Raw genomic sequence first — 10089 nt, forward strand, 5'->3', positions numbered from 1 at the left:
TGTATGTGTTCCAGCAGCCAAAACAAAGCCTGTGAAGTCACACAGTGTCACTTCCGCCATACCATACTGGCCAAGGTAGTCACACGAACACCCAGATTCAAGGGAAGGAGACATAGACCCTACCCCTTAAAAGGAGGAATGCCACAAAATTTGGAGGCCATATTCTAAAACCATCACCTGCAGCTGGAACACAGCTGAAATTCAGGGCAACTAAAAGTGGGAAGTAAAGAACAAGTAACAACGAGATCTGTAAGTTACTGAGCACATAGTGTGTTCCAGACACTTCCATATTTCACTTACCTTTACACAGAAGCTGTGAGATAAATAGGACTGATACTCCCCATCTTACAGAGGAGGAAGCTGCCCTCACAGGGTCAGCGTGAATGCCCAAGGCCATACAGCTAAAGAGTGGCCAGATTCAAGTCCAGGGTAGCCACACCACAAGGCCATGCTTCTACCCACTCTGCTGTACTAATTCTCAAAGTGACTGAGCAGGGATAACGTACTCTAGTCCTCCCTCACTGAGGCTGCCTGTGAGGAATTTGAGCTTGGAGCCAGCCATCAGGGGAGGGAGGTGGCACCCCAGAGCAGGGGCTTCCTGTATAAACAGGAGGCGCATGGGAAGCGGCACTGTGGTGCAGGGACAATGGGCAGTGAGCAGGCAGGGCCTCCTGTCTCCGGTGGGCGCTCAGGGCTGCGGGCGGCTGGGCAGGAACAGCTGGGGCCCTGACTCCCTGACGCCTGGCCCAGGAGAGGAACTGCCCCTCTCATGGCTTTCCCAGGAGGAAGTTCCCCACTGATTCTCGGGAAGCCCTTCCCATCCCAGGCCTCGGCTGTGCCTAGACCTCCTCTTTCTTCTTCAGGAGCATGTTGTCTTTAGGGCTAATCTAGGATACAAGCCTCCTCTGAAGTCCCCGTGGCCTGGAGGCTTGGAGGGTGTGGGCAAGCCAGGCCAGGCTCAGATGCCAATCTAGGAGGCAGCCACCTCTGAAACATGCGCTAAGGAAAGCAATTAAAAAAAAAAAAAAAAAACTTGGAATATGGAAAGCAAAAAGACCTGACTCCGCATCCCAGCTACAGTTCTAACAGCTGTGTGACCTTGGGCAAGACACTTAACCTCCCTGAGCCACAGTTTCCTCACTTGTCAAGGGGTGGGGGAATAATATCTGCCTGAAAAGAGTTGTTTGAAGATTAAATGCGATAATTTGTGTAAAGTTACCAACACTTGTAAGAGCTGCATAAACAGTATCCATGAGTATTTAAAGCACATAAGAGGCCCCCTCCCCAACCTTTGTCCCACAACCAGTCTATTGTAGCATCTAAATTTTCACCATCAGAGAGACTGTGTCACCACTAAAATACCAATCACCCCATAAGGGGCAAGGCACCCCAGGCATAGGAAGCCAGAGAAGGTGGGTTTGAGGGAGGGTCCTCACCAGGGCCTTCCCAAGGCTCCCATTACACCACACACTCTTCGTCACCCCCACTTCTCTGTCTACTCCCGCTCAGTCATTTTACTGGCTCCCCAACTCTACCCATCTCTTTTCTTTAACGCCCTTCTCTCTCTCTCTCAATCTCTCTCTCTCCACACCCTCCTTGGGTGAATTCATCCTGTCCCATCTATAGGTTAGTGACTCCCAAATCTCTCTCAGGAGGCCAGATTCGCACATCCAACTGCCTCCCAGACACCTCCACCTGAACGCCCGTCGGGCACCTCAAATGCAGCGTGTGCCTCACAGACAATCATCTCACCCACCTGTGGGCCCTTCCGGCCATCCTCCTGCTCCTTCCTTGGCACAGGCCCATCACCCCTCACCTGTGTGCTTCACCCTTGGCACCTCCAGCCATCCTCCACACTGCAGCCAGGACCAGCTTCCTAACATGCAAACCTTCCCTTTCACTCCCATTTGACAGCAAAACGGCCTCAGGATAAAGTCCAATTCCCTCAGGGAGGCATCCTTGGCCCTCAGTGATGTGACTTTGTCAACCTGTGCGGCTTCATGGCCCACTACCCGCCACCCCTCCCCCACACTGGACACTGCCAAACCCAGACACTGGTGGTCCCCTGAGAGCACCATTGCCTCCCTCAGCTCTGGCCTTTACACACATGCTTATTCTTACTGGAATGCCTTCCCTACATCTCCCCTCAAGACTTAGCCCCAGCGAGAAGACTTCCTCCACCTCCCCCCATCGCAGTACTTATCATATTATATTGCATTTGTCTGTTTACCTACTCAACTCACCACTAAACTGCACTTCCCCAAGGTCAAGAACAAGGCCTTCCTCCCCAGATCCCCAGGCCCAGCACAGGGCCAGTATAGACGCAGTGTCTGGATGTGTTCATCTGAATGCAAGAATGAATGAATGACAAATTCTGCCAACCAGGGAGTGCCACCTAAAGGTAGTCCTTGGGGGGGCAGCCATTCGCAAGCAAACCCACATATGCAATAGAAACTTGCTCCTCCCTGATGGCTCACGTAATTTAAAGTTTGCAAACAATTTTGCCCCACAGTCCCAGAAGCCAAAGAAAATCTGGTGGGATCTTAACAGAAATGCCCTTCCCAGACCTGAAAAATGGAGAACTATCAGGAAGCATCTGGAAAGCAGACTGCCATATATAATAGGCATTCTATACGGACAGTTTTTTTAAGACACAAACTGGAGAGAAAAGGGGTGGGGTGGGGCACTGTGTGGGTTCGGGGGTGTGCGCGGGCACGCACACACACACCAGTGAGGACACAGGTGGACAACTATGTGTAATGTGTGGACACACAAAGTGCAGAATGTTTGTGGAACTGTGAGGGCACACACTCAGCCTCTGTGATTTGTTCTCGATTCATACACTCTTCGGATGAAGGAAGGACCACCCCGTGACATATAAATAATGTCCCAGAACCTGTGGGCACCCGTTTCTCACAGAAAATTAGAGCCAAGGCAGTCCTGGCTGTCCCGAACGAAACGCCAGCCTCCCCACACAGCTGTTCCCTCCATCTGGACTTTACCTTGTCTCCAGGGTCGCCCCTACCTAGAGAATGTCTTAGCTACGCCTTCTTGCGTCCACAGGAAGCTGCAGTCGGTCCCGCCGTCTCGGGGCGTATCTTTTATTCCTCTCCCAGGACGGGGCCTCCGAGGCAGGGCTTAGCAGAGACGGGAGGTGGCGAGGCCAGCGTCTCTGAGGACGTCAAAGAGACATGAAGATGGCGAGGCGGCCGCAGTGCAGGACCCCGGTCGACCCCGCCTCCCTGGGCAAGTGCGTCTGCGCTGAGAGCCGAGGGCCACGTACCACGCCCGGGCGGAGGCCCGGCGCCGGGGGCTCGGGTGCCCTCCCCAGGGGCTTCCTGCACCGCCGCGGGGTACGATAACACGGTACGGCCCGGCTGGGCTCTGAGCCCCACAGCCGGCTGCCGCTTCCGGCGCTACAAAGCGAGGAAGCCCCCCACGTCGGGCCAGCCCGACTTCCGACTTCCGGCCCGTTGGACGCACCGTGCACCGTCAACGTCCTACACCCAAGACACGCGGCGGGCCTGGCACACCCGGAAGCTGCCCTTTCTTTCCTCCATTTGAGCGTCTGACGATACCGCCGGCAGCCTTTGCCTTCGAGCCCTCCGGGGCCCTCTCCCATCCTGAATTCCCCTCCTCTTCACCCTGGCACCTCACTATCCGAGAACATAACACGTGCAGACCCCTAACTCTTGTCCTAGAGTTCCTCCCATTCCCAGTTTCTACCTCTCACAGAACTATAATGAAACACTGGAATGATTCATACTAAAGTGTCAGTGACTAATAACATTTGAATGCCTCATCTTTTCCCAGACTGAATCTGCGCCTAAGAGAAAGAAGCGCTAAATGTGGAGTCTCAGACATTCATTCAACGAACATTTTCTGCACTACAGATACGTCAGGCACTAAGAATACAAAGATGATGAGAAAACAGCCACTGTTCTCAGGGGGTTCACAGCCTAGGAGAAGGAGATAAACAAATTAACAAATAATTTACAGCAGAGGGTAATAATTGCTGAGATAGAAGAAAGCACAGACAACATGCCATAGGACCCCAAACACCCAGCCCAGCCTGCTGATGTATCAATAGATTATTGGGCCAGGGAATACCTCCAAGAGGAGATGATCCTTGAGTAGACTTAAAGGATGACCAGCAAGCAACTGAGAAGACACTGATAGGTAAGTCAACTTTACCAAGGCCCACATGACCAAGGATGCACCCCGAGCTTGGGGTGAGAGGAGGGGTGGACAGGAACACAGAGCACCCAAAACACGGACATGCCGAGAAGGCCATACAGCCTGCTGAAGGCAGGAGGCCCTCCTTCTGGCATACCGTAAACACTTCAGAAAAGTTTGTTGAATTACAACCAACGCTTGCTGATCTGTTGTGGATCGAGTGTGTGTTGTTTTTCTTCCCAATCAGACTGAAGAGAACTCTTCATGGGTAGAAACTAGGTCTTTTCTTATGTCCACCATAACACTTGGCACATACCTTGGCGCCTGACAGGTACAAAGGTGAAAGCACTCCTTGATTAAGGCAGTAACATGCTGTCCTCTGGCCCATGCAATGGCATGGCGGGGGAGCGGGGGGTGGGGGTGAGAAGGGCAGCTCAGCCTCTCCTGGGGGACGAGACCTTTACCTGCCAGGCCTTCCCAGATTACCCAGCCAGAAATCTCTCCTCTCTTCCTCTTGCCTCCTATGGCACCTGCATCTTGGGCTGGGGAGATGTGTACAGGCTGTGTACTTGTCACCTGGGGCTCCCTGTGAGCAGAAATCACACATTGCTCCTCACTGCATCCCCACACCTGGAACAGCCAATGCACAGAAAAGGGATTCAACACCTGTGTGAAGAAACAAATTATGTGATTAGGGAGTTTGTGAATTTGTTCATTCATTCTTTTCTTCCTTTCTTCTTTTGGGTGGAAGACACTCCTAATATCTTTCAGGACCCACAAAATCAGCTATTTCCTAAATGACCACTTACAGCCCCATTGTCACTGTCTTTAAACATAAGAAAAATCCATCATTCATCCTGCCTATCCTTCACAGACATTACCTCCGGGCAATCAAATGGTTGATAAGGAGGAGTTTCTCTTTATGGAAGAATCTCGTTAATTATTGAAGAAGGAATGACAGGATTAGAATAAAACCATTTTGCTAATGAACCCTAATGAATAATGACTCTGGACAGTGATAATCAATGGCTGCTAAAATCCAAAAGAGGAAAAACTAAACATTAGTGTGTCCTGATTGAACTATGCAACACTATTGGTAAAGTGTTCTTGCCAAAATATCAAACCTGATCTAACCAAGCCTCTAGATCTACCAGCACACAGGAAATACAGAGGACAGAGGAGCATGTTAAAGGATGCCATCAGCAAAATCCAGGCTGTGAGAAGCCTTGTCCTAGAGGATGAGTGGCCCACTATCTTACAGATATAATTCAAGAAGGGAAAAAAAGAGGAGCAATATTTATAGGTTAAGAGACTTAAGAGACATCTAAACCAAATGTAATATATGGATCTTGTTTGGATCTTGGCTCAAACCAACTGTAAAGTCCTTTTGAGATTATTGAGAAATTTTCAACATTAACTGTGTATTTGATATACCAAAAAATAATCACCCTCGGGCTTCCCTGGTGGTGCAGTGGTTAAGAATCTGCCTGCCAGGACAGGAATAAAGACGCAGATGTACAGAATGGACTTGAGGACAGGGGGAGGGGGAAGGGTAAGCTGGGACGAAGTGAAAGAGTGGCATGGACATATATACACTACCAAACGTAAAATCGATAGCTAGTGGGAAGCAGCCGCATAGCACAGGGAGATCAGCTCGGTCTCTCTCTCAGCTTTGTGACCACCTAGAGGGGTGGGATAGGGAGGGTGGGAGGGAGATGCAAGAGGGAGGAGATATGGGGATATAGGTATATGTATAGCTGATTCACTTTGCTATAAAGCAGAAACTAACACACCATTGTAAAGCAATTATACTCCAATAAAGATGTTTAAAAAAAAAAAAGAATCCGCCTGCCAATGCAGCAGACATGGGTTTGATCCCTGGTCCGGGAAGATCCCACATGCCGTGGAGCAACTAAGCCTGTGCGCCACAACTACTGAGCCTGCACTCTAGAGCCCGCAAGCCACAACTACTGAAGCCCATGTGCCTAAAGCCCATGCTCTGCAACGAGAGAAGCCACTGCAATGAGAAGCCCGCGCACCACGATGAAGAATAGCCTCCGCTCCCCGCAACTAGAGAAAGCCCATGCGCAGCAACAAAGACCCAACGCAGACAAAAATTAAATAAATAAATAAATAATTTTTTTAAATCACCCTCAATTTTTAGATATGATGATGGTATTGTAGCTATGTTTTCTAAGTGCTTATATTTTAGGAATATGAACTGACATATATACAAATGAAGTAATAGATATGATGCCTGGAATTGACTTCAGAACAATCTGGTGGGGAAAGGGTGAAGAAATGGGTGGGGATATAGAGGAAACCAGATGGAGGTTCATTGTACTATTCTCTCTCTTAGTTTATAGGCCTGAAATGCGCCACAATAACAGGCTAAAAACAAAGAGATCAAAGACATTATTATTGTTGGTATTATTATCATCATCACCACCACTGGGATTTTTAGTGCTTCCTCTGTACCAGACCCAGTGCTAAATACTTTTCACACGGTATCTTATTTAGTCTTCTCCAGAATTCTGTGACCTAGATACTATTATCACTGTCTGCAGATGTGGGAACTGAGGCACAGAGAGGCTGGATAACGGCCCAAAGTCACACAGCAAGTAGATCAAAGAGCCAGGATTTAAGTATAGATCTATTGAAATTCAAGCCCACGTTCTCTCCCACTCTACCATCTCACTCACTGATACTGACTTCCCAGGGCTCAGGGATCACTCTCTCTGTTTGACAGATGAAGAAGCTGAGGCTGTGTTCAGCAATAACTAGTAAATTTGAAGATATCTGAATCCTTTGATACAGCAGTCTCACTTCTTGGTAAACTGGAGCACATGTGCACTAGCAGACATATACAGGAACGTCCATAGCAGGCCAGTTGGTAACCTTAAAGAATAGGAAATAACCCAACATCCCTCAACAGGAACATGAATAAATAAACCGTGCTGTGTCCATACAATGGAATGGTGCAACCAAGTGAAAATGAATGGAGTTTGTCTTTGTGTATCAACCAGGAGCTTTTCTCAAACATAAGGTTGAATGAAAAAGCAAGCACATGTCTTTCTGCCACAGCAGGATACCATTTATATAAAGTTATGAAACACAAAGCAATACTAAGTATTGCCTAGGAATGGATACCTGTCACACAAGTATTAAAACACCTATGGGAATATTTACCATGGTAATCACCTCAGGTGAGAGGGACAGAGAGGGATCAAGGAAGGATACAGAGGGGTCCTCAACTATATCTGCAAGATTTATTTCATAAAAAGAAATACGTGTGTCAGTGAGACTGTGGAGAAACAGGAATCCCATACACTTTTGGTGGGAGTGTACACTGCTTCAGTCTATAAGGAGGGTGATTTGGTAACATCTATCAAAGTTACACGTGCATATACCCTTTGACCCATCTCTATACTTCTAGAAATTTTTGTACAGATATATGCACATGCCTACAAAATTAGGTGTATACAAGATTTTACATTACAATATTAGTTATAAAAGCAAAGGATTGGAAACAAGCTAATGCTATGCAACTCTAAAAAGTGAAGGCATTGATAGCGAAAGATTTCTAAGGTGCAGAACACTGCATGAGATGCTGCCATGTGCAGAAAGTGAGGGAGGGCAGGGAAACATATGTGGTATGCTTGCATATGCATAAAATATGTCCAGGAGGATACAGAAGAGACTAGGGTCTCTGGCTGCCTGTGAGAAGGGTGACTTGGGGACAGAAGTGGGAGACTTGTCATTGTAAGCCTCCTGTATATTTTTTTAAACACCTTTATTGGAGTATAATCGCTTTACAATGGTGTGTTAGTTTCTGCTTTATGTCGAAGTGAATCAGCTATACAAAAATATGGAACGCTTCACGAATTTGCGTGTCATCCTTGCGCAGGGGCCATGCTAATCTCCTCTGTATCGTTCCAATTTTAGTAAATGTGCTGCCGAAGCGAGCACCTTCTATATTTTTTTAAATTTTGGTATACGCAAGTATATTGCCTGTTCAAAGAATGACAAAATGTTAAAACTCTGAAGCTCAGGAAGGTTCCATAATCTCCAAGGCTGATGTTAAGAACTGGGACAGAGGTCTGTGTTAACCACTCCCCCACGGTGCCTCCCAGACTGTGGTGGGTGTGCATCGGTGACAGTACCGGGCACCAGGACATCCATTCCACCTGCACTACCTCTGTGGCCTAGAGCAGGCCTTGTATATTTCTGGACCTGAGTTCCCATCATCCACATGAGGGGGCCCTTCCTGTTCAGACGTGCTACTAGTTCCCATTCCTCAGAAGTGCTGCCTCCGAGCAAAAGGCTAGGGCCAGGAGGTACCTGGAACAGAGCACACAGGAATCCTGGAAAGGATTCCCACCCAAAGCTCCAAAATCCTGACCACAGTTTCCCCCAACAAAAGCCTGCTTGTACCACCACAGCAGCCTGCCAGCAATTACCCGTAATTACAAACCCAGAGCCCAGCAAGGCCTCAATTAGTCTGAAAAGGAGCCTGAGGAGGGGCCCGGTACGCAGTGTAGTGCCCACGTATTGTCTCCACCCACAGGGTAGCACACTCCTCTCAGTGAAGCCCAGGGCCTTGGATACCTGGGAACCATGTCCTCAGGATATGGTCCTGAGGAGAAGGCTGTTGGCTCTCCTTCCCAGAGTGACCATTCCCTGCAAGACTCAGTCAAGTGCTATGTCCTGAAATGCAGCTCTCTCCCTGCACACACCACACACACCCTTCCCACTTACCACTTTCCCAGGCAAGGTGTGACATTTCCAGGCTATCATCCCCATCAACCCCAGATGAAAACATCCCTGGGCGAACCTGCAGAGAGAGGGATGCCCCAGGCTGATGCCTTTAAATCACCACTGTTATGGACTTGGCTCAACGTGTTGGGAGGAGGACCAAATGCCCACCTCTTCCCAGGGAAGGATGGTCTCTGAATCCTTCTCAGAAGCATCCAAAAGCAGACTTGTCCCTAATCTTCTTTGCAGGCCTAATCTTCTCTGTAGGTCTAATCTTCTCCTGCAAATTCCCTGAGAGGAACACCTTCAGGTTGCAGAGCCCTGGGTTTGGCAAGCTTTGAGGTTTTCATGAATTGGCCCCCGTGCCCGTCTTCTTCACAGTGGGTGCGCATGGCTGTGACAAAGACTGTGTGCATATGTGTGTGTACAGAGATCTCAAGTGGGTGTGACCATGTATGCGGGGAGGACCAGAGGTTATAGGAAATGGGCCTCATAAATAACAGCTTAGATTTGGTCAAATGGAAGGAAGGAGTTCCTGACCTGGAAGCAACAGAGGCACACACTCAGAGGTGAAACTCGGGGTTCCAAAGTCAAACTGCCATTTAGTGGCTGGAGGCCTTCAGCAAGTTACTTAACGTCTGTGAGCCTCAGTTTCTTTATCTATCAAATGGGAATAGCACCAACCCCTCAGCTTACCACTGGACCACCAGGGAATTCAGTTGTCATAAAAATGAAATGAGAGGGCTTCCCTGGTGGCGCAGTGTTTGAGAGTCCGCCTGCCGATGCAGGGGACACGGGTTCGTGTCCCGGTGCGGGAAGATCCCACATGCCGCGGAGCGGCTGGGCCCGTGAGCCATGGCCGTTGAGCCCGCGCGTCCGGAGCCTGTGCTCCGCGACGGGAGAGACCACAGCAGTGACAGGCCCGCGTACCGCAAAAAAAAAAAAAAAAAAAAAAAAAATGAAATGAGACACAGCTTTGGGAAAGATCCCTAGTGTTCTCCTTACTTGCTGCAAGTAATAAATCCTTCTCCCGAGAAAAAAAAAAATGAAATGAGAAAATGCATGTAAAATCCCTGGTTCAAAATAAGCGTTTAATAAAGGATAGCTACCTTAACCCTTTATAAGGATGACAATAATAATAATAGCTGGAGGTACGCA

The 10089-nt window shown here is 48.6% G+C and overlaps 1 non-coding gene and 1 pseudogene across 1 annotated transcript; both read right to left on the bottom strand.

Annotated features, from left to right (window-relative positions):
- Window positions 1–2913: 2913 nt before the first annotated feature.
- On the bottom strand, window positions 2914–9856 carry LOC149749439 (uncharacterized; annotated as a pseudogene).
- Window positions 8039–8145, bottom strand: LOC115802709 (U6 spliceosomal RNA). Its single transcript, XR_004023234.1, has one exon. It is a non-coding gene; the product is annotated as a U6 spliceosomal RNA (small nuclear RNA).
- Window positions 9857–10089: the final 233 nt, after the last annotated feature.

The sequence above is a fragment of the Delphinapterus leucas genome, chromosome 4 (assembly GCF_059928025.1).
Source record: "Delphinapterus leucas isolate spDelLeu-1000000601 "Yukka" chromosome 4, BTC_Dleu_Yukka2, whole genome shotgun sequence".
Lineage (NCBI taxonomy): Eukaryota > Metazoa > Chordata > Mammalia > Artiodactyla > Monodontidae > Delphinapterus > Delphinapterus leucas.